At 37.6% G+C, this 20,967-nt stretch overlaps 1 protein-coding gene across 5 annotated transcripts in view; it reads left to right on the top strand.

The window, feature by feature from the left end:
• LOC143040605 (uncharacterized) overlaps positions 1–20,967 on the top strand; it is a 535,837-nt gene that overhangs the window by 187,509 nt on the left and 327,361 nt on the right. The window lies entirely within an intron of this gene.

Below are 20,967 nucleotides of genomic sequence, written 5' to 3' on the forward strand. Positions count from 1 at the left end.
CCGTACGACGTGACGTAATAATACTCGCATCATAAAATATAGTCACCGCTTATATCGATCGTTCTCTCTTTCACCCGCGAATTTTGAAAACCACAGAGAATGGGATTTAGGGCACATTTGAGAGAATGTAAAAACACAGGGGCGACTACAATAAATATAATCAAGACGCCGATATGGCAGCGTCGCGAATCCACTTGCTCCTCATGACGCCTACGTGTGCGGCACCGTATGGAAGGTGTTAAATTATCATATCGTCATCGTCGTCGTCGTCATCGTAAAGTCGAACAATCGTAAGTCGCGGCCATCGTAAGTCGACGTTTACCTGTATAGATTAAAGAGTGTGGGGGATAGAACTGAGCCCTGTGGTACTCCGTTCTTAATGTTTCTGATGTGCGATGATTGGCCATTATATGACACATGAGCATTCCTACCTGCCAGATAATTGGCCAGCCATCTTTTGGTGTTATTGTGCATGTCTGTGTTATATATTTTATTTGTTAGGTTGTGGCGGGGGATAGCATCAAAAGCTTTACTAATGTCCAATGTTATAAGAAGTGTTCTGTGGTGGGGCCTATCTGAATTGATGCCATCTAAAATTCTTTGTGTGAGGTTTGTCAGAAGAGTGTTTGTGGAGTGTAGTGGCCTAAAACCGTGTTGTGAGTCAGCAAGGGGAATATATGGTGTGACAAGTTTAAGTATTAGGCGTTCAATGACTTTAGAGGGGGTGCAGAGAAGTGTGATTGGGCGGTGCGATGTTGGGATTGTTGGGTCTTTGTTCGGTTTTGGAATGGTGATTATTTTACCATGCTTCCAGATGTCGGGTATAGTGTTGTGTGAATAGCTGTAGTTTGCAATGTTTGTGAGTGCGTGTATACCTTGTGGTCCAATGTGTTTTAGGTGGATGTTGCTTATGTTATCAGGGCCACAGGCAGATGAGTGCTTGAGATTATGCATTATGAGTTTTGTCTGACTGTCTATGAAGGGTGTATAGTCTGAGTCTGTGGGGAAGTCTTTCTTACGTCGAATGGTGCGTCGGTCGTCAGGGTGAGATGTAAGATGGCTCGTCTGTGCAAAATGACGTATGAGTGCATTTGCTTGTTGTCTGTTTGAGAGTAGATTATCTGTTGTTGTGATTATTGCTGCGTGAGAGCGTGTAGTGTTAGTGTTGGATAGTGTGATGCTGTTGAGTGTTTTGTACAATTTGCTGGTGTTTGTTTTGTGATCAAGTGTATTGATAAAGTTTTGCCAATTTTGTGTTTTTTGTTCATGTATTTTATTGGCAATCACAGTGTTTAGTGTTTGTATTTGGTCTGCTATGTTTTGAGGGATAGGTGTGGGGGTATCGTGTTTAAGTGTGTCACGTTGTCTGATGAGGCCTTGGATTTCTGGTGTGAAGTTGGGGTTGTGTGATTTTCTGTTGCCTCTAGGGATGTATCTCTTGTCTGCATTTTGTATGATTGTATTAAAAGCGTGCACAGCATTGTTTATGTTTGTGATTGGTGTACTGTTAAGTGTTTCAAAATGTTGTTGGGAGGGGTGAGCTTCAGCTTGGGAGTGTAGTAGGGAGGTTCTCAGGAGTGAAGAGAGAGGGGTGGCTATTCGAGTAAATGAAGAGATTGGTAAGCATGTGTTAGAATGGGGGGAACCTGTATATAGAAGGTTGTGTTATGGGTGTGAGTACATATGTGGAGCATAGGCGTAGGGGATGAAGCTTACCTGGGGGGGCAACACAAAATCTGCCCGAATTTTTCATACTCCCAGAACCTAAATAATTTGCCATTATACAGTGCTGTTGAAACCATCTAACAAATGCTATAGAGCTAAATATGAAAATACTTGGGGAAAATTTTAATAGAAAGTATAAAAAACACTCTAAAACCATTTATTCTTTATAGAAAAGAAACTTCAATGAAGACAAGATTTTATGAGTCATATTGTGTTTCAGTACCTTAAGCATGCATGTATAAAATATATATTCACTGAGTACAATGTGAAATAGGAAGCAGTTATAAATGTCTACAAAAAGGTCATTAAATAATAGTTCTACATTGCTTGTGAAAATATATATGATGTTAGGAACTTTCCAATAAGTTGAACACGAAACCATGTATACAGACGTAAAGACTATAGTAAATCTAGGTAAACTATACAATCACCTGATACAGTATAGTCAATCTCAAAATAATTTAGAAAAACATGCTGTCTCTGCCCTTTCGTCTACCAAATATATCTATTATAGTGTTTATGTCCACTTGGTTGACATGACTTCTTTCTATGCAAAGAAGTCCTAATGCTGATAGCCTCTCCTGGCCCATGGTGGATCTCAGGTAAGTTTTCAGTCTTCTCAAGCATGAGAATGACCTCTCGGCTGAGCAAGATGTGGCAGGTATGGCTGCCAGTGTTGTTACCACCTCTGTGAAGTGTGGCAAGGTTTCATCCAGAGAGTTTGAGTAGAGATAGTTTACCACCTGGTTTGCTGTTTTCAAGTTAACACTTTCTAGATTGTGGAAGATAGCAGTTTCCCCCATCAGGACGTCTGCGTCAATGCTGTAGAAGTCTGACACTGCCTTGAAACTCTCCTCTGTAGCTTTTCCCACCACTATGTCAGATAATGAGGTCAAGATATTAGTGTCCCTGCTTGCAAATCTCTCTTTCATTTCTGAAAGAACTCTATCTAGTGCATCGTAATACACCTCAATTCTGCCTCTCTGTATATCAGTGAACAAGATGGGTTGCACCTCAGGAGTCTCTCCTAATAATGCTTGCAGCCTTATGGATGGCTTTTTCTGTCTTTTTGATGTCTTCACCTCCTTGTTTGGTGCAATCTCACTGATATTTTTTGCAGTTTTTTGGGCTTTTTCCCAAATCAGGGAGAACATTTCTTCTTCTCTACATTTAGAGAGGGTTTTGATGGTTGCTTCACACGTAGCTTTTGCAGCCATAACATCAACCTCATGACCTTGCAGGTAGCTTGCCAATGAATTTGTATTTGAAAAAATAACCTTCAAAATATGCAATCCCAGGACAAACTGGAATTCCAGCATGGCCTTTATAAGGCCTGTAGCATCAACAGAGGTTTTTGCATCCTTGTCGTTTGAGAGCTGTATAAGGGCAAGCAATATTCTCTCTGGCTGTTGCTCAATGGCTTTTACTGCCTCCCACCTGCAGACCCAGCGTGTCTCACTGATAGACTTCAACTTGATGAATGGTACTGAATTGAAATCAGCTGGTATCTGCACAGAACGGAGAACATGTTCTCGTTTTGGAGAGTTAAAAAAGTGGTGAATTGACTGCACGATTCCCAGTGCATTCCTTATTACTGCATTTTCTTGCAGAGTATCCTGCAGGGCCAAGTTCAGCAGGTGTCCATAGCAGTGGACATACAGAGCTTTCGGTGCTACCTCTTGTACTCTTGCAGCCACACCCTTTTCTTTCCCTGTCATGTTTGATGCCCCATCGTAGCACTGACCCACCGCATCTTCAATCCGCAGTTTCATGCTCTTTAAAACTTCAAGTATCATGTTGAAGAGGGCCTCTCCCGTGGTGGATTGTGCTTCGTAAAAACCAACAAAAGTCTCGGTTGGCTGAGCCTTGTAGATGTACCTCAAACATATTGCAATTTGTTCCTTGTTGCCTACATCCGAAGTTTCGTCTGCTATCAGGCTAAACCTACCAGCCTCTTTAACTACTTGGGATATATGATTCAGTACTAAGTCAGAAGTAATGTTTAAAATTTCATTCTGGACATCTGGTGATAGCCACTGATGATGGGCCTCCAGCTGTGAGTTTAGTTTGGCAGCAAGCCAGGGGATATCCTTACACCGAAGATGCAGAAGCTCTATCAGATTCCCCCGATTTACATCAGATTGTTTCCCAATATTGGACCTGTCTTCAATATGACCTCTCTGTGGGATATTTTGCTGTGCTGTGTAGAGGATAGACTCAATGATAACTTTGAGGTAGGCTCTGTTTTTCTCAACCATGTCACGGTGGGCAGTGTCAAGTTGGGTCAGCACTGATGACTCATGGTTGTGGTGCACTTTTGATTGAATCCATTTGGACATTGCCATACTGTGGTTTCTGCTACTTGCATGTTTTGCAAGTCGCTCAGGTTTCTTCCAATTGCTGAATGTGAAACTATAATCAAACAAAAACTTCTCACAGGGGAAACAGATGATTGATTTTGTGGCAGTGTCAAAACTGGTCCAGGGATACTTCTTAAACAAGTTAGGATTGGAATCTCTTGTTCCACTTTCCTTGCCCAGTTGTTTCCTGTTGTATGTATCCAAGAGAGGCTGATTTGGACCGGTTTGTATATCAGTCTCAGCTAAGGTCTCAGCCACCACTAGTTTCTCCTCTGGTCCTTCTGAATTAGTGGCAGGTGGAGCGCCTGTATCCTTGGCTTTTGTAACCAGGACCTCTATGTCTGGTTCTGCAGGAACCTGATCTTGGATCTCTTCATTGTTGTCATCACCAGTAGTTATTGAAACGTCTTCTATGGAAGTAGTGGCTTCTGTTGGCATCGCTTCACTCAACTTTGTGCTGGTAGCAACTCCAAATGACAGTTTTCTTTGTTTTGGATCAATCACAGGATGGAATTCTACTTGTTGATCATACTCATGAACTCTTTTCGAGTGTTCAGTTTTATAATCTCCATCAAGTTCCTTGCCACACTTAGAACATTTAACTTTCCTTCTGTAAAGCCTCTTTCTTGACTTCTCCATGTCCAATATGGTGTCCAACAGTACACAGACTCAACAGATTCTGTTGAAAATACAGAATGCTATTTATTTATAGTAATTAAAATCACAAATATAACAAAATAACAGAGCAGAAAGAAAACCAACACTAGTCATAAAAACAATGACAACTGAACTTTTTTCGTCGAATGAAGCACACAGAAATAATTGAAAAATCTAATAAAAAATCAACCAGGCCTCGTAGCAACGAAAAAACAACACGTACCTCTCTCCCGTTAAAACTCACTCATTTTTTTATCATAGGCTCATAACCGCCCAACATCCGTTTAGACCAATCAAGCCGACCAATTTGAATTGTGGAGGCGCGTTGATGGGGGAGTGAGGAGGGAGAGTGGACATGGGGAGAGAGGACGGGAAGGTTGTGTTGGAGGGGTGGGGACGTATGAGTGCTGTTCATGCACTCAAAAAATAACAAAAACAATAATATATACATATATATATATATATATATATATATATATATATATATATATATATATATATATATATATATATATATATATATATCATGCAATCATCAGCAAAGTTGCAATGATCAAAGCAGTATAGCAAATATTAGAAAATAGGTGACAAACTATTTAAGTAATTTAGTTCTTCTGAATAGGGTATTTTTCTTCATATGTTTCTTATTGTATATAGGATAATTTCATTCCTACAAATATTCTAAAATTCACACAATGCTGTCTTCACATGCTGTCATTCACATAGCTGTCATATGATTTAAGGCTACTGTCACGTCTATGTTATAATATGTTATAATATAGTATGTTCCATAATGGAGAGGAGATACTACTCGTTTGATCTTAAATTTCGATTGTTTCAAACGCTTGATCAACTGAGAAGCAAATATTACATTCATATCGTTGTTTTTCAAACACACAAAAACTTCACAGAGGTATCCCACTCAACATTCACGTGCATTTTCAGTTGCAAAAACTATCAAAAACTGGCGAATACAACGTGTTCCGACGCGCAACACATCGAGTTCCACACGTGATCAACTTCCGTTTGAACAGCCAATGAAAACTGTAACATACAACTATAACTGCAACGTACACAAGTAACACACAACCTCAACTCACACACACACACACACACACACACAAACACACACTTTCAACGAACGGACGGCTTGAAGAACGTTCTGAAGAAAAGTGCAGATTGTGGATCCCAACGCAAAGAGAAGTGCCTTTTTGTATTTACAGGGTGGGGGGAAATTGCTTGTGGGGTAGTGGGAAAGTAAGGAAAGAGGAGAAGGGGAGGGATTGCTGGGGAAATGGAAGGTAATGAGGAAGTAGAGGACTTGGTCCTAACAGACCGCCGAAAAGTAAACAAGCGACCACAAGACGAGCTGGAGGACGACGGAATGTCTAATAAGAATGTAAAGATTAGAAGTATAGATAGGAACAATACAGTAGAAAGTGATGAGAGTATTTTCAAGGGATTTAAAGAGAGTGGGGGGGACACAAACCCCCCCCGACTGACAAGACTAGAGAAGAAGGTTGATAAGGTGATCGAGGACTTGGAGAGTAGGTTAGGTCATATGAACACCATTTTACAAAGGGTTGAAAGATTGGAAGAACTAGAAAAGGCGAATAAAAACTTAACTGATGAAATAGAAGACCTAAAAAGACAGTTAAGAGATGTAAAGGTGGAGAATGAGGAATTGAAGAAGAATAGTAAAGAAAACAGAGAAACGATAGCTAAAGAAAGTAAAAATTGGAAGAAAACCCAAGAAGGAAATAAGGTTTCATTCACTGACATAGTCAAACAGCAATTGAAAGAACATACTGAAGACTCAGTTATTAAAGTGATGAGACAAAAGGAGAATATAGTAAGAGATTTAGCAGACAAGAAGAAATGTATAATTATATTAGGAATGGAAGAGAAACACAACACAGATAGAACCACAAGAATCAAAGAGGAAAATGAAAAAGTAAACCAATTACTAGAATCAGTTCAGGAAGATGAACCAGAAATTATTAAACAAATCGAAGAGAAATTTAGACTCAGAAAGTATAGCACAGACAAGACCAGACCAATTAAGATTAAATTCAAGTCACAAACAACGGCAGAGAATATCTTATCCAAAACAGGGAAACTAGCAACAAGTGAACAATACAAAAAGATATGGATAAAAAGAGAAATGAATAAAGAGGAAAGAGAGGAAGAAAAGCAGAAAAGACTGGAAGCTAAGGCAAAAAACGAGAACAGAACGGAGTCAGAGAAAGAGAGATTCTATTGGAGAGTAGTGAACATGAAACTAAGGAAGTTCGACATACAAAAGAAAAACATAAGGGAAACAGAGAACACAATGGAAGTGGCAGAAAACTAAGAGTGTCTTACACAAATATAGATGGATTAATAACGGGATTGAATGAGCTGAATGATTATTTGAAAGAAAAAGAACCGGACATAATGGGAATTGTAGAAACAAAATTAAAAGGCCCACTACCACCCAACAGTGTAGGACATGATGCATACAATTATTGGATTAGAAACAGAGAGAAAAAGCAAGGGGGTGGAGTTATGTTCCTGACTAAGAAGGATATAAACGTGAAAGGTGTCATATATGGAAAGAATACAGTAGAGATGATTATGATAGAAGTGGAAGACAGAGATAAGAAGAGCAGAAAATTTGTGATAAATTATGTGCCTCCAAAAACAGCCTCATGGGAGGAGAGTGAACATAAAAGTATGTTAGAGGACACAAAGATAACATTAAATAAAATAATGGATGATGGAGGAAGAATAGTTATGATGGGCGACTTTAATTGCAAAGAAATCTGCTGGGAAGAAATGACAGTAAAGGGTGGAGACGACTCATGGGGAAACGCTCTACTTGAGATGATTATTGACCACACAATGACACAATGGATACAGGAGAACACTAGGTATAGAAATGAAGAAGAACCATCGAGACTAGACTTATTAATTACATCTGAACCTAGAATAGTGGACAAGATTGAATATAAAACACCAATAGGTAAAAGTGACCACATATTGATTGAACTGGAACTTAATGAAGAAAAATATATGAAAAAAAATGAACAATATAGAAAAGGAAGAATGATGTATGAAAAAACAAACTTTGATAAAATAAGAGAATTCTTTCAACAAGAAAACTGGGAAGAAATATACAAAGAAGAAACATCAGTGGAAAAGAAATGGAATATTTTGACAAAAATTTACAAAAAGGGAGTGGAAAAGTATGTCCCAAGACAAAAACAAGAAAAAGAATATGTAAAATGCTGGTACAACAAAAGTTGTAGGGAGTTAAAAGACAAAAGAGACAAAGCCTGGACCAGATGGAAAAAAGACAGAAAACCTGAAAAATGGAAAATATATACCAGTTATAGAAATGAATATGTACAAACGTGCAGACAGGAAAAGAGAAAACATGAAAAAGACGTCATAGAAAAATGTAAAGATCAACCAAAACTATTCTACAGATTTGTAAACAATAAACTGAAAAACAAACAGGACTTGGAGAAATTAAGACAAGGGGGAGATGAATACACTGAGGAAATGGAAATGGTGGAAATTATGAACAAACATTTTAAATCAGTGTTTACAAGGGAGAACATACAACCTGAAGAGATTGAATGGAAAGAGAAAGTCCCCCCTATAGAAAAAATAGAAGTATCAAAGAATGAAATATTGATACAATTGAGTAATCTTGATGTCAGAAAATCACATGGACCAGATGAAATAGCAAACTGGATTCTGAAAGAATGCAGGAATGAACTGGCAGACAAAATACATAGCATAATAAGCAGTTCCTTGAAAGAAGGAAAAGTTCCAGAAGATTGGAAAAAAGCAAATATAGTACCTATATATAAAGGAGGAAATAAAGAAGAACCTACCAACTATAGACCAGTCTCTCTAACAAGTACAATAGCAAAAATTTGTGAAAGAATTATCAAAAATAGATGGGTAAAATACTTGGAAAAAAACAACGTACTAAATCCAAGGCAATTTGGATTCAGACAAGGACGATCATGCGTCACCAATTTAATATGTTTCTATTCAAGGCTAATAGATATAATACAAGAAAGAGATGGATGGGCTGATTGTGCATTTCTAGACCTAAAAAAAGCTTTTGACAAAGTACCACATAAGAAGTTGCTTAAGAAACTAGAATCTGAAGGAGGAATACAAGGTAAATTACTAAATTGGATGGAAGACTTTTTGCAAGAAAGAAAAATGAGAGTAGTGATAAGAAACCAGCACTCAAAATGGAATGAAGTAATAAGCGGTGTCCCGCAGGGAACAGTCCTGGCCCCAATAATGTTTGCTATATATATTAATGATATGGATGAAGGAATTGAAAGCTATATGAGCTTCTTTGCAGACGATGCAAAACTACTGAAAAGAGTGAAAACTGAAGAAGATTGTGAATCACTACAGAGAGATCTAAATAAAGTATGGGAATGGAGTAGGAAGTGGGAGATGGAGTTCAATACAAAAAAGTGTAGTATAATGGAATTTGGAAAAAGCAAAAACAGAATAACAGGATCATATAATTTGGGAGAAGAAGGAATAAAAAAAGTAGAAAATGAGAAGGACCTGGGAGTCATTGTTATGAATAATATGTCACCTGAAAAACATATAAATAAGATTTTTGGAGAAACTTATAATTTAATAAGAACAATCAAAGTGGCATTTACATACCTGGATGAAGAAATGGTGAGGAAAATCCTAATCACCCTGATAAGACCAAGATTAGAATATGCAGCAACGATATGGTCACCAAGTACAAAAAAATGTATAAAAAAACTTGAAAGAATACAAAGAGCAATTACAAAACTGGCACCAACACTCTCAAAACTATCATATGAAGAGAGACTACAAAAACTTGAACTACAGACACTAGAGCAAAGAAGAGAGAGAGGAGATTTGATAGCTATTTACAGAATCATGAAAGGCATAGAAATTACTGATAGAGAGAATCTGATAAAATGGGATGACAGAAATACAAGAGGACACGGAAAGAAAATAAAAAAAGACAGCTATAGAAGAGATTTGAAAAAGAACAGCTTTCCACACAGAGTAATAGACAGTTGGAACAAGTTAGATGAGAAAGTGGTGTGTGCAAAAACAATACATGAATTTAAAAATAGTTTAGATAAAATGAGAAATGAAGACGGGACCCCACGAGCATAGCTCCCCTTCCCGTAAAATACAACTAGGTAAATACAACTAGGTAAATACACACACACATATATATATATATATATATATATATTTATATATATACATATATATATACAGTATATATATACATATATATATATATATATATATATATGTACTTATACACTTATACAGATACACACAAACATATATATGAGCAAAACATGTATTGCTCACATTCAACACGAATGAGACCGTGAAAACTTCCTCCCATACTCTCACCACTCGAAAATAACTTGACTATGTGGGTAGACATCAATGTGAAAAAAACTGTATTTGTCACGAATGAACTTGAAAGAAAGTCAGAGCATGCGTTATTGAGAAATAAATATGTTATCTACAAAAATACCATCCTCCTCCTAACCATTTCTACTCCACCAACATATGCCTAATAGGCAGAACAGATAAATAAGTCCACCAACAGTCTCGAAATTTGCTATGAGCAATTACACAATACTTCACGCCATGAAGCCTTATGGGAATTACATCAATGGTATTGGTCGATTAATCAAATACTTGCATATGATTGCGATATTGTTCAACAATGCGAAAAACTGCTTACCACTTGAAAACAAACATTAAGAGTATAAGAAACTGTTATTTCACTAAAAATGAACTAAAAATAAGACTGAGAATATTATATATATAAAACAATCATCATCTATTTCATGTTCTAATAGAAAGGAGTAGTTAAATAACTCCAAAAACTACCTCAAAATATTCATATTATATAGCAAAATATAACTTGGACAATGATATTGAAATGTTGAATCATCAATAACATGAAAATCATAACATCAATCAACATTATAGCATAATAACATTAATCATCAATAACATAACAACTTCCAATCAGTCTTGTGAGCGATTCAAAAAATCCAACTAAACAGCAATAATATGGATCTATTAAATATATTCATATTATATAGCAGAAGTATGAAAACTCTCCAATGGTATTGAGAATTTTAATCAGCAATAAAATGTCATGCCATAAAAGCAGCAGTCAAATTACTTCCGATCAATCTAGAGTGCAATTAAATGATCTGAGCAACAAAGCAACTAAATATTTATTGTGAATATCTGTAAACACTCAACTTGCAATGATGCTGAAGACGAAAACCAATCAACAAATCAATAACAGCACCAACCAATAAGCAAAAATATCGGAGTGACGAGACACACGTCCGCACACAACAAGCACTGAGCGGAATTGAATCTCAAAATCTACTGAAAGAATCTCATTATCTACAAAATTTGATCTTAATCCGTTAATAAATAAAAAAAAAAAAATCGTTTTTTAATTTTGCGCATGCGCAGCTTTATTTCAAATTTACCATAAGGAGATTAATTAGATTTATAACATCATAAACATTCGTAAGTTTCATTTAAATTGGTTGAGTAGTTTAAGAGATATGCTATTTTCTACACCCTTCCACTTTTTGCAAGTTACCCATTGACTTAACCCAGTTATAGATATAAAACCTATACTTTATCAAATTGATAGAGTTGTACTATCATATGACGTTCATTTCATTAAGATCAGTCAAGTAGTTCCGGAGATAGCGTTACGGTCGGGCCGGGCCGGGCCGGTTCGGTGCAAATGTAACAAGACCCTCATCTCCATAGTAAACTTCGATTTGCTCGTAATAATCATGATAATACCATGAAGACATGACCACCACAATTTCTTGAACAATGAACAAGGTATTTTGGCATATAGTGATAATTCGTGTACTGTAGTTGAATTTTGTTTCACAGGAAATTAGTGATACAGGTGTAGTAAGAAAATATATTTTCTTATTTTGTGATTTCACTGTTTCTCTGTATAAATTGCCCAAATATCCCATGCTATTTGCCCGAATTTCAACGGGCCCCCGAACCCGGGGGGGCAGTTGCCCCCCCTGCCCCCCGCCTCCTACGCCTATGATGTGGAGCATCAGCATACTATAATGTATACAGGAAGAAGATAGGAATTAGCTACATATGGGATATATGAGCATACATGACATGACATCACATGACATGGAACTGATGCACTTGCGTAAATACATATAGGGTGTAAGAATGTATGAAATTGCCCACAATTATACACATCCTAAACTACACACATCTAAAACTGCACATTTATCACTATGATTACTTATTTCAATGCAATATCACTACAGTAGTAGCTGAAAGAAATGCAACTAAACTATACCCCTTGACGTATGCTCCACAGAAAAATCCCTCCCAAGAGAAGCAAGAACCACATTAGCACACTTATGTTCAGGACACCACCCAGCATTAAAGCATTACCAACACAGAATAGGCCTGGTTACAGCACGAATCTACACTTGACTGGAAAAAAAAAAATGTATAAGGCAGAGTAGATGGAGTGAACTTGTGGGGAAGATTGAGAATGGGGTGGATAGAGTGAAGGGGGCCTTGGGTACAAGAAGAATGTCTATCAGGAAAGGGAGAGGGCAAGAAACAGGTGAGTGAAGTGTTGTTGTGAATGCATGAGAAATGGATCTCAGTGGAAATAAGCCCCTCATTCTTTTTTTTCTTAGTTATCCCTATTATACTATCATATTCTTACCTGTGACTCAGTCTATATTCTTTACATTTGTTGATTATTTCATTTGTATTGGTATTGGCTTGTATTGCTGTAATACTGTAAATTTTATACTTTTAAACTTACTGAGATCACCTATGAGAACAGGTGGTTAAAATCCCACTGCTGCTTGGACCAGAATAATACCAGAGGAATGAAACTTAAATTTAATCTGATTTTTATTCACTCACTTGTCCTTTTATTTTTCATTGAATAAACCAAGTGAAAGTTTGGGGTATTGGCTGCTTGTTATTGTGGCAAAGTAGCATGCAGTTGATACTTTAGGATCTATATGGGGTGCCCCTATGGACCAGAGCCACACATCATTTTGTCTATGATAGAGGAAAACTATACTACGACTGTCCCTCCGTTATGCTGTCCCCCAACCCCTTGCTGCTGCCCTGTACCAATTCTCTGAGTATTTATTTTCTGCTGTGGGGGGATTTCCCTGTGGTGGGGGAAAAGAATACTACCACCAAGTATTTCCACTTGGATTGTAAGAGGTGAGAAGAAAGGGACGGGGAGTGGGACTAGGCATCCTTCTTCTAGCCCCACAGGGGACATTCTTAAACGAAAAAGCAAAGGCATAAGCGGGTCTGGGAGTTTTCAGACCAGTGCCCTAAGGTTTGGGTCTTTTAATGTGCGTGGATGTGGTACAGATGAGGGTAAAAGGGAAGAGATAGGTAGTATGTTTGTGAGAAGAAAGATGGATGTGTTGGCTTTGAGTGAAACTAAGTTGAAAGGGAAGGGTGAGTGTAAGTTTGGGAGTGTAAGTGGGAGGTTATCAGGAGTGAAGAGAGGGCGAGGGAGGGAAGGGGTGGCTATTCTAGTAAGTGAAGAGATAGGTAAACGTGTAGTGGAGTGGAAGGAGGTTTCCTCAAGGATAATGTGGATGAAGGTGAAAATGGGAAAGGAGATGTATTTACCTAGTTGTATTTTACGGGAAGGGGAGCTATGCTCGTGGTGTCCCGTCTTCATATCTCATTTTATCTAAACTATTTCTAAATTGATGTATTGTTTTTGCACACACCACTTTCTCATCTAACTTGTTCCAACTGTCTATTACTCTGTGAGGAAAGCTGTTCTTTTTCAGATCTTTTCTATAGCTCTCTTTCTTGATTTTCTTTCCGTGTCCTCTTGTATTTCTATCATCCCATTTTATCAGATTCTCTCTATCAATATTTTCTATGCCTTTCATGATTCTGTAAATAGCTATCAAATCTCCTCTCTTATTTGCTCTAGTGTCTGTAGTTCAAGTTTTGCTAGTCTCTCTTCATATGATAGTTTTGAGTGTTGGTGCCAATTTTGTAATTGCTCTTTGTATTCTTTCGAGTTTTTTAATACATTTTTTTGTACTTGGTGACCACATCGTTGCTGCATATTCCAATCTTGGTGTTATCAGAGTGATCAGTTTTTTCTTCACCATTTCTTCATCCAGGTATGTAAATGCCACTTTGATTGTTCTTATCAAAATATAAGTTTCTCTAAAAATCTTATTTATATGTTTCTCAGGTGACATATTATTCATAACAATGACTCCTAGGTCCTTCTCATTTTCTACTTTTTTTATTCCTTCTCCCAATTTATATGATCCTGTTATTCTGTTTTTGCTTTTTCCAAATTCCATTATACTACACTTTTTAGTGTTGAACTCCATGTCCCACTTCCTACTCCATTCCCATACTTTATTTAGATCACTCTGTAGTGACTCACAATCTTCTTCCGTGTTCACTTTTTTTAATAGTTTTGCATCATCTGCAAAGAAGCTCATATAACTTTCAATTTCTTCATCCATATCATTAATATATATAGCAAACATTATTGGGGCCAGAACTGTTCCTTGTGGAACACTGCATATTACTTCATCCCATTGTGAGTCTTTGTCTCTTATCACTACTTTTATTTTTCTTTCTTGCAAAAAGTCTTCCATCCATTTAAGCAGTTTGCCCTGTATTCCTCCTTCAGTTTCTAATTTCTTAAGCAACTTCTTATGTGGTACTTTGTCAAAAGCTTTTAGGTCTAGAAATGCACAATCAGCCCATCCATCTCTTTCTTGTATTATATCTATTAGCCTTGAATAGAAACATATTAAATTGGTGACGCATGATCGTCCTTGTCTGAATCCAAATTGCCTTGGATTTAGCACATTGTTTTTTTCTAAATATTTTACCCATCTACTTTTGACAATTCTTTCACAATTTTTTGCTATTGTACTTGTTAGAGAGACTAGTCTATAGTTGGTAGGGTCTTCTTTATTTTCCCCTTTATATATAGGTACTATATTTGCTTTTTTCCAATCTTCTGGAACATTTCCTTCTTTCATGGAACTGTTTATTATGCTATGTATTTTGTCTGCCAGTTCATTCCTGCATTCTTTCAAAATCCAGTTTGCTATTTCATCTGGTCCATGCAATTTTCTGACATCAAGATTACTCAAGTGTTTCATTATTTCATTCTTTGTTACTTCTATTTCTTTCATAGGGGGGACTTTCTCTTTCCATTCGATCTCTTCCAGTTGTATGTTCTCCCTTGTAAACACTGATTTAAAATGCTTGTTCATAATTTCTGCCATTTCTATTTCCTCTGTGTATTCAACTCCTTGTCTTAATTTCTCCAAATCTTGTTTGTTTTTCAGTTTGTTGTTTACAAATCTGTAAAATAGTTTTGGTTGATCTTTACATTTTTCTTTGACATCTTTTTCATATTTTCTCTTTTCCTCACTGCACGCTTGTACATATTTATTTCTATAACAAGTATATATTTTCCATTTTTCAGGTCTTTTGTCTTTCTTTCATTTGGTCCAAGCTTTATCTCTTTTGACTTTTAACTCCCTACAACTTTTGTTGTACCAGCACTTTACATATTCTTTTTCTTGTTTTTACCTTGGGGCATACTTTTCCACTCCTTATTTATGATTTTTTGTCAAAATATTTCATTTCTCTTCCACTGTTGTTTCTTCTTTGTATATTCCTTCCCAGTTTTCTTGTTGAAAGAATTCTCTTATTATATCAAAGTTTGTTTTTTCATACATCATTCTTCCTTTTCTATATTGTTCATTTCTTTTCATGTATTTTTCCTCATTTAGTTCCAGTTCAATCAATATGTGGTCACTTTTACTTATTGGTGTTTTATATTCAATCTTTTCTACTATTCTAGGTTCAGATGTGATTATTTGGTCTAGTCTCAATGGTTCTTCTTCATTTCTATACCTAGTGTTCTCCTGTATACACTGTGTCATTGTATGGTCAATAATCATCTCAAGTAGAAGATTTCCCCATGTGCCGTCTCCACCCTTTACTGTCATCTCTTCCAGCAGACTTCTTTGCAATTAAAGTCGCCCATCATAACTATTCTTCCTCCATCTTCCATTATCTTGTTTAATGTTATCTTTGTGTCCTCTAACATACTTTTATGTTCACTCTCTTCCCACGAGGCTGTTTTCGGGGGCACATAATTTATCACAAACTTTCTGCTCTTCTTATCTCTGTCTTCCACTTCGATCATAATCATCTCTTCTGTATTCTTTCCATATGTGACACACCTCACGTTTATATCCTTCTTAGTCAGGAACATAACTCCACCCCCTTGCTTTGTCTCTCTGTTTTTAATCCAATAATTTTATGCATCATGTCCTACACTGTTGGGTGGTAGTGGACCTTTTAATTTTGTTTCTACAATTCCCATTATGTCCGGTCCTTTTTCCTTCAGATAATCTATCAACTCATTCAATCCTGTTATTAATCCATCTATATTTGTGTAAGACACTCTTAGTTTTCTGCCACTTCCATTGTATTCTCTGTTTCCCTTTTGTTTTTCTCTAGTATGTCGTATTTCCTTACTTTCATATTCACTACTCTCCAATAGAATTTCTCTTTTTCTGACTGTTCAGTTCTCATTTTTTTTCTTAGCTTCATGTCTTTTCATTTTTTCCTCTTCTCTTTCCTCTTTATTCATTTCTCTTTTTATCCATACCTTTTTATATTGTTCACTTGTTGCTAGTTTTCCTGTTTTTGTTAAGATATTCTCTGCCATTGTTTGTGACCCGAATTTAATCTCAGTTGGTCTGGTTTTATCTGTACTATACTTTCTGAGTCTAACATCCCTTCAATTTGTTTTATGATTTCAGGTTCATCTTCCTGAACTAATTATAGTGATCTGCTTACTTTTTCTTTTTCCTCATTGATTCTTGTGGTTCCATCTGGGTTATGTTTCTCTTCCATTCCTAATATAATTATACATTTATTTTTATCTGCTAAGTCTCTTACTATATTCTCCTTCTGTCTCATCACTTTAATAACTGAGTCTTCAGTTTGTTCTTTCATTTGCTGTTTACTTATGTCAGTAAATGCAACTTTACTGTTATCTTGGATTTTTTTCCAACCCTGTGCTTCTTTTGCTATGGCCTCTTTGTTGTCTTTGTTATTCCTTTTTAATTCTTCATTCTCCTCTTTTACTTCTTTTAACTGTCTTTTTAATTCTTCTATTTCATTAGTTAAGTTTTTGTTCGCCTTCTCTAGTTCTTCCAATTTTTCAACTCTGCGCAATCTTTGCTATATTACCGAACCTAATCTCCCAATGTTCGGTCATTTTCTCAAGTTTTTCCTCTAGTCTTGCTAATCAGGGGAGGTTGGGATCCGCCCCCCCCTCATTAAATCCCTGGAAATTATTATCCTCACCTTCCATTGTGCTGCTCTTATCTATATTTCTAATCTTTACATTTTTGTTAATCCCATAACCAAAATCATCAGTCCTTCGTTTGTTTACAAGGCGCCTGGCCTCCTGGACCAAGTCCTCCCCTTCCTCATTTCCCTCTATTTCCCTCAGTAATCCCTCCCCTTCTCCCTTTTCTTCACTTTCCCACTACACCACAAGATATCCCCTTCCCTGTAAATACAATAGGTACTTCCTTTGCATTGAGATCCACGAAAATTTCACTTTTTCTTCAGAACTCCAATCCTCGCCGTCCATCCGACGAAAGTGTGTGTGTATATATATATATATATAAATATATATATATATATATATAATATATATATATATATATATATATATATATATATATATATATATATCTACCTACTTTATTTACCTAGTTGTATTTTGCGGGAAGGGGAGCTATGCTCGTGGTGTCCCGCCTTTGTATCTTACAGTGTCTAGTTTGCTCTTAAACTCATGAATGGTATTTGCACACACTATTTCATTGTCCAGTTTGTTCCAAGTGTCCACCACTCTATGTGGAAAACTGTATTTCTTCAGATCTCATCTGTAGCTTTGTTTTTTTATTTTCTTTACATGTCCTCTCGTGCTCCTCTTGTCCCAGTTTAACAAGTCCTCTCTATTGAGTATTTCTGTGCCTTTCATGATTCTGTAGATGGTCAGGTGTACATGTATATATATATATATATATATATATATATATATATATATATATATATACACACACATAAATATATATATATACACACACATACATATACATATACATATGCATATACATATACATACATATACCAAGGCTTTTTCCCCCTTACAAGGGAGGTAGCCAAAAAGGAAAAGGCATAAAATCATTCCCACCCATTCCATCCCTGAATACACTCCACACCCCTCCACCCTCCCTCTTATTTTAGCACCTCCTGGGTGACGGGTCATCCCTGCACCTTGTCCACTGCCCTGGGTCAGAAGCAGTGTTGCAAGACACAGCACTTCCACAGCAAGGCCATTTCATTGAATCGGCGACCCCCCCTCTCCGTCCCCCCATGCATAAAAGGAGAAGATTGGGAGAAATCCCTTCAGGCTGCATCAAATTTTGCTCACACATACTACCTCACCCCCCATCCCCCCGCCCATTCCACCTCATGCATCACAACATCATCCATATACAACCATTCTCCATTCACCTCTGTCTTATGTCCTCTCCCATCCTTCCTCAACAGACATTCCCCTCTTCCCCAAAGCCCCCTTCACCCCATCCATCCACCTCATCCTAGGACGTCCCCTCATGTTCACTTCCTCCACATCTGCCTTCCATACCTCTTTTACTAGTCTTTCTTCACTCATTCTTTCCATGTGTCCAAACCATCCTAATACTCTTTCATCAACCCTATCTCCCAACTCCCTTTCCACCCCCGTTCTTCTCCTCACCTCCTCATTTCTCACTCTATCCAGCCTAGTAACCCCCATCATACTTCTCAGACACCTCATCTCAAACACATTCAAACTCCTTCTCTCTTCTTCTCTTATGTTCCATGTTTCTGCCCCATACAGTGCTGTTGGCACAATCACTCCTTCTTACAGTCTCCTCTTAGCATCCATTCCCAAATGTCTATTCCTCATTACACTCTTCAATCCACCAAGGCATTTACTCGCTTCTCTTAATCTACATTCTACCTCCTTCACTCCACCTTTTCCTGCCACATTTGCACCCAAGTATCTAAAACTATCCACTTCCTCCAGTCGCTCTCTCTTAATGCTCACTTCCAGTCTACTGCCACTTTCACCCCTTGTACATCTCATCACCTTACTTTTACCCACATTTATCTTTAGCTTTTTTCTATCACACATTCTCCCAAACTCTGTCACCAACTTCCTCAGTCCCTCCTCCAATCCTACTACAAGTGCAGTGTCGTCAGCAAACAACAACTGGCTTACCTCCCACTTTTCTCCATTTTCTTTAACCATCTCCAATCCCTGACCCACTACCCTTGCATTTACCTCTCCCACTACCCCATCCATGAATAAGTTGAACAGCCAGGGCAACATAACGCATCCTTGACGAAGTCCCACCTTTGCCTCGAACCACTCACTCTCTCCATTTCTTATCCTTACACAAGCTCTACTACTCTCATAAAAACTCTTGACAGCTCCTAGAAGCTTTCCTCCTATCCCATATATCCGCATAACCTCCCACAGTGCCTTTTTGTCTACCCTATCGTAAGCCTTTTCCAGATCCATAAAAGCCAAAAAAACATCCTTCCCCTTTTCCTATAGCTTTCTCACATATTTGTCTTACCTCAAAGATCTGATCTACACAACCTCTACCTGTCCTAAATCCACACTGTTCCTCACCAATTACTCCCTCTGTTCCTCTCCTAATCCTCTCAATCGAGATCCTCCCATAAGCCTTCCCAACTACACTTAACAAGCCAATCCCTCTGAAACTACTACATTCACACTTGTCCCCTTTTCCCTCGTAAAGTGGAACTATACAGGCACTCCTCCAGTCTGCCCTCTCTCCAGCAAATATTAAATAACCGCACCAGCCAGTCCACCATCACTGTACCTCTTTTTTTTAGACATTTTGCATGGCATCCATCCAGACCAGGTGCCTTACCTGCTTTCATCATCTTAACAACTGCCTTCACTTCATCCTTCCTTATTTCTCCTCCATTTTACTCACTCATCACGGTCATTTTCTTAGCATTTCCCACTGCAACTATCTTTCCCTCCCTATCCTCCTTCACATTTAGCAACTCCCAAAAATATTCTGCCCATCTTCCCCTTACTGCCTTCTCTTCCATTATCATCTCTCCATCTGCACCTTTTGCCTTTTCTTCTCTACTTGATTAGCCTCCTTTTCCTCTCTTAAATTTAAAACATCTTTTAATTACTTTCAAAATCTTCTGTCATACTCTTACCCTACTTCACATCTGCTCTCCTCTTTGCCTCCTTTACCCTTTGCTTTACTTCTCTTTTCTTTTCTTTGTACCTCTGATATGACTCCCTTGTCCTATTTTGTAACCAATCTGTGAAAGCTCGCTTCTTCTCTTCTACAACCTTCTTTGTTTCCTCATCCCACCATTCACTACCCTTCCTTCTATTTCCTCCTTTCCTTCTTGTTCCACACACCATCCTTGCACACTTTGAGACTCCCTCCTTGAACCATCCCCATTCCTCCTCCACACCTAGCTCTACTCTATCCTTCAATCCCTCCCATTCCTCCTTCAGCTTCTTCTTGTACTCCTTCTCCTTTTCCTTTTCATTTAACCACTTTAGTACGATGTTGCCTACATAGGCGTCATTAAGTGCAAGTGGGTACACGAGGATGCCGACCTCGGCGTCTTGACTATACATTATTTTGTAATTGTACATGAGTTACCCCTGGATTCTGTGAACTGGTTTGATCATGTTTTTATGTGTTTGTTATTACTCAGAGTAAAAGAGAACAAAACAACAGTGACTTTATATTTTAATAACTTGAGTAGTGTGATGAATCGTACATATGGCAGCCGATGCTGCTCGCAAGAATTTAATTCATACTGAAGTGGTTAAAGAGTTCACTCTAAGCATCTCCCTACCTTTTGTCCCTTTCCTCTTTCTCCATCTATCCTCCACTCTCAACTTACCTTCCACCAAAAAATGATCTGATATTCCCCCACCCTCTCCCCTTAGCACATGTACATCCTTAACTCTTCCTATCAT

This window comes from Oratosquilla oratoria, chromosome 29, assembly GCF_046742065.1.
Source record: "Oratosquilla oratoria isolate Oo_2021 chromosome 29, ASM4674206v1, whole genome shotgun sequence".
In the NCBI taxonomy this organism is placed as follows: Eukaryota; Metazoa; Arthropoda; class Malacostraca; order Stomatopoda; family Squillidae; genus Oratosquilla; species Oratosquilla oratoria.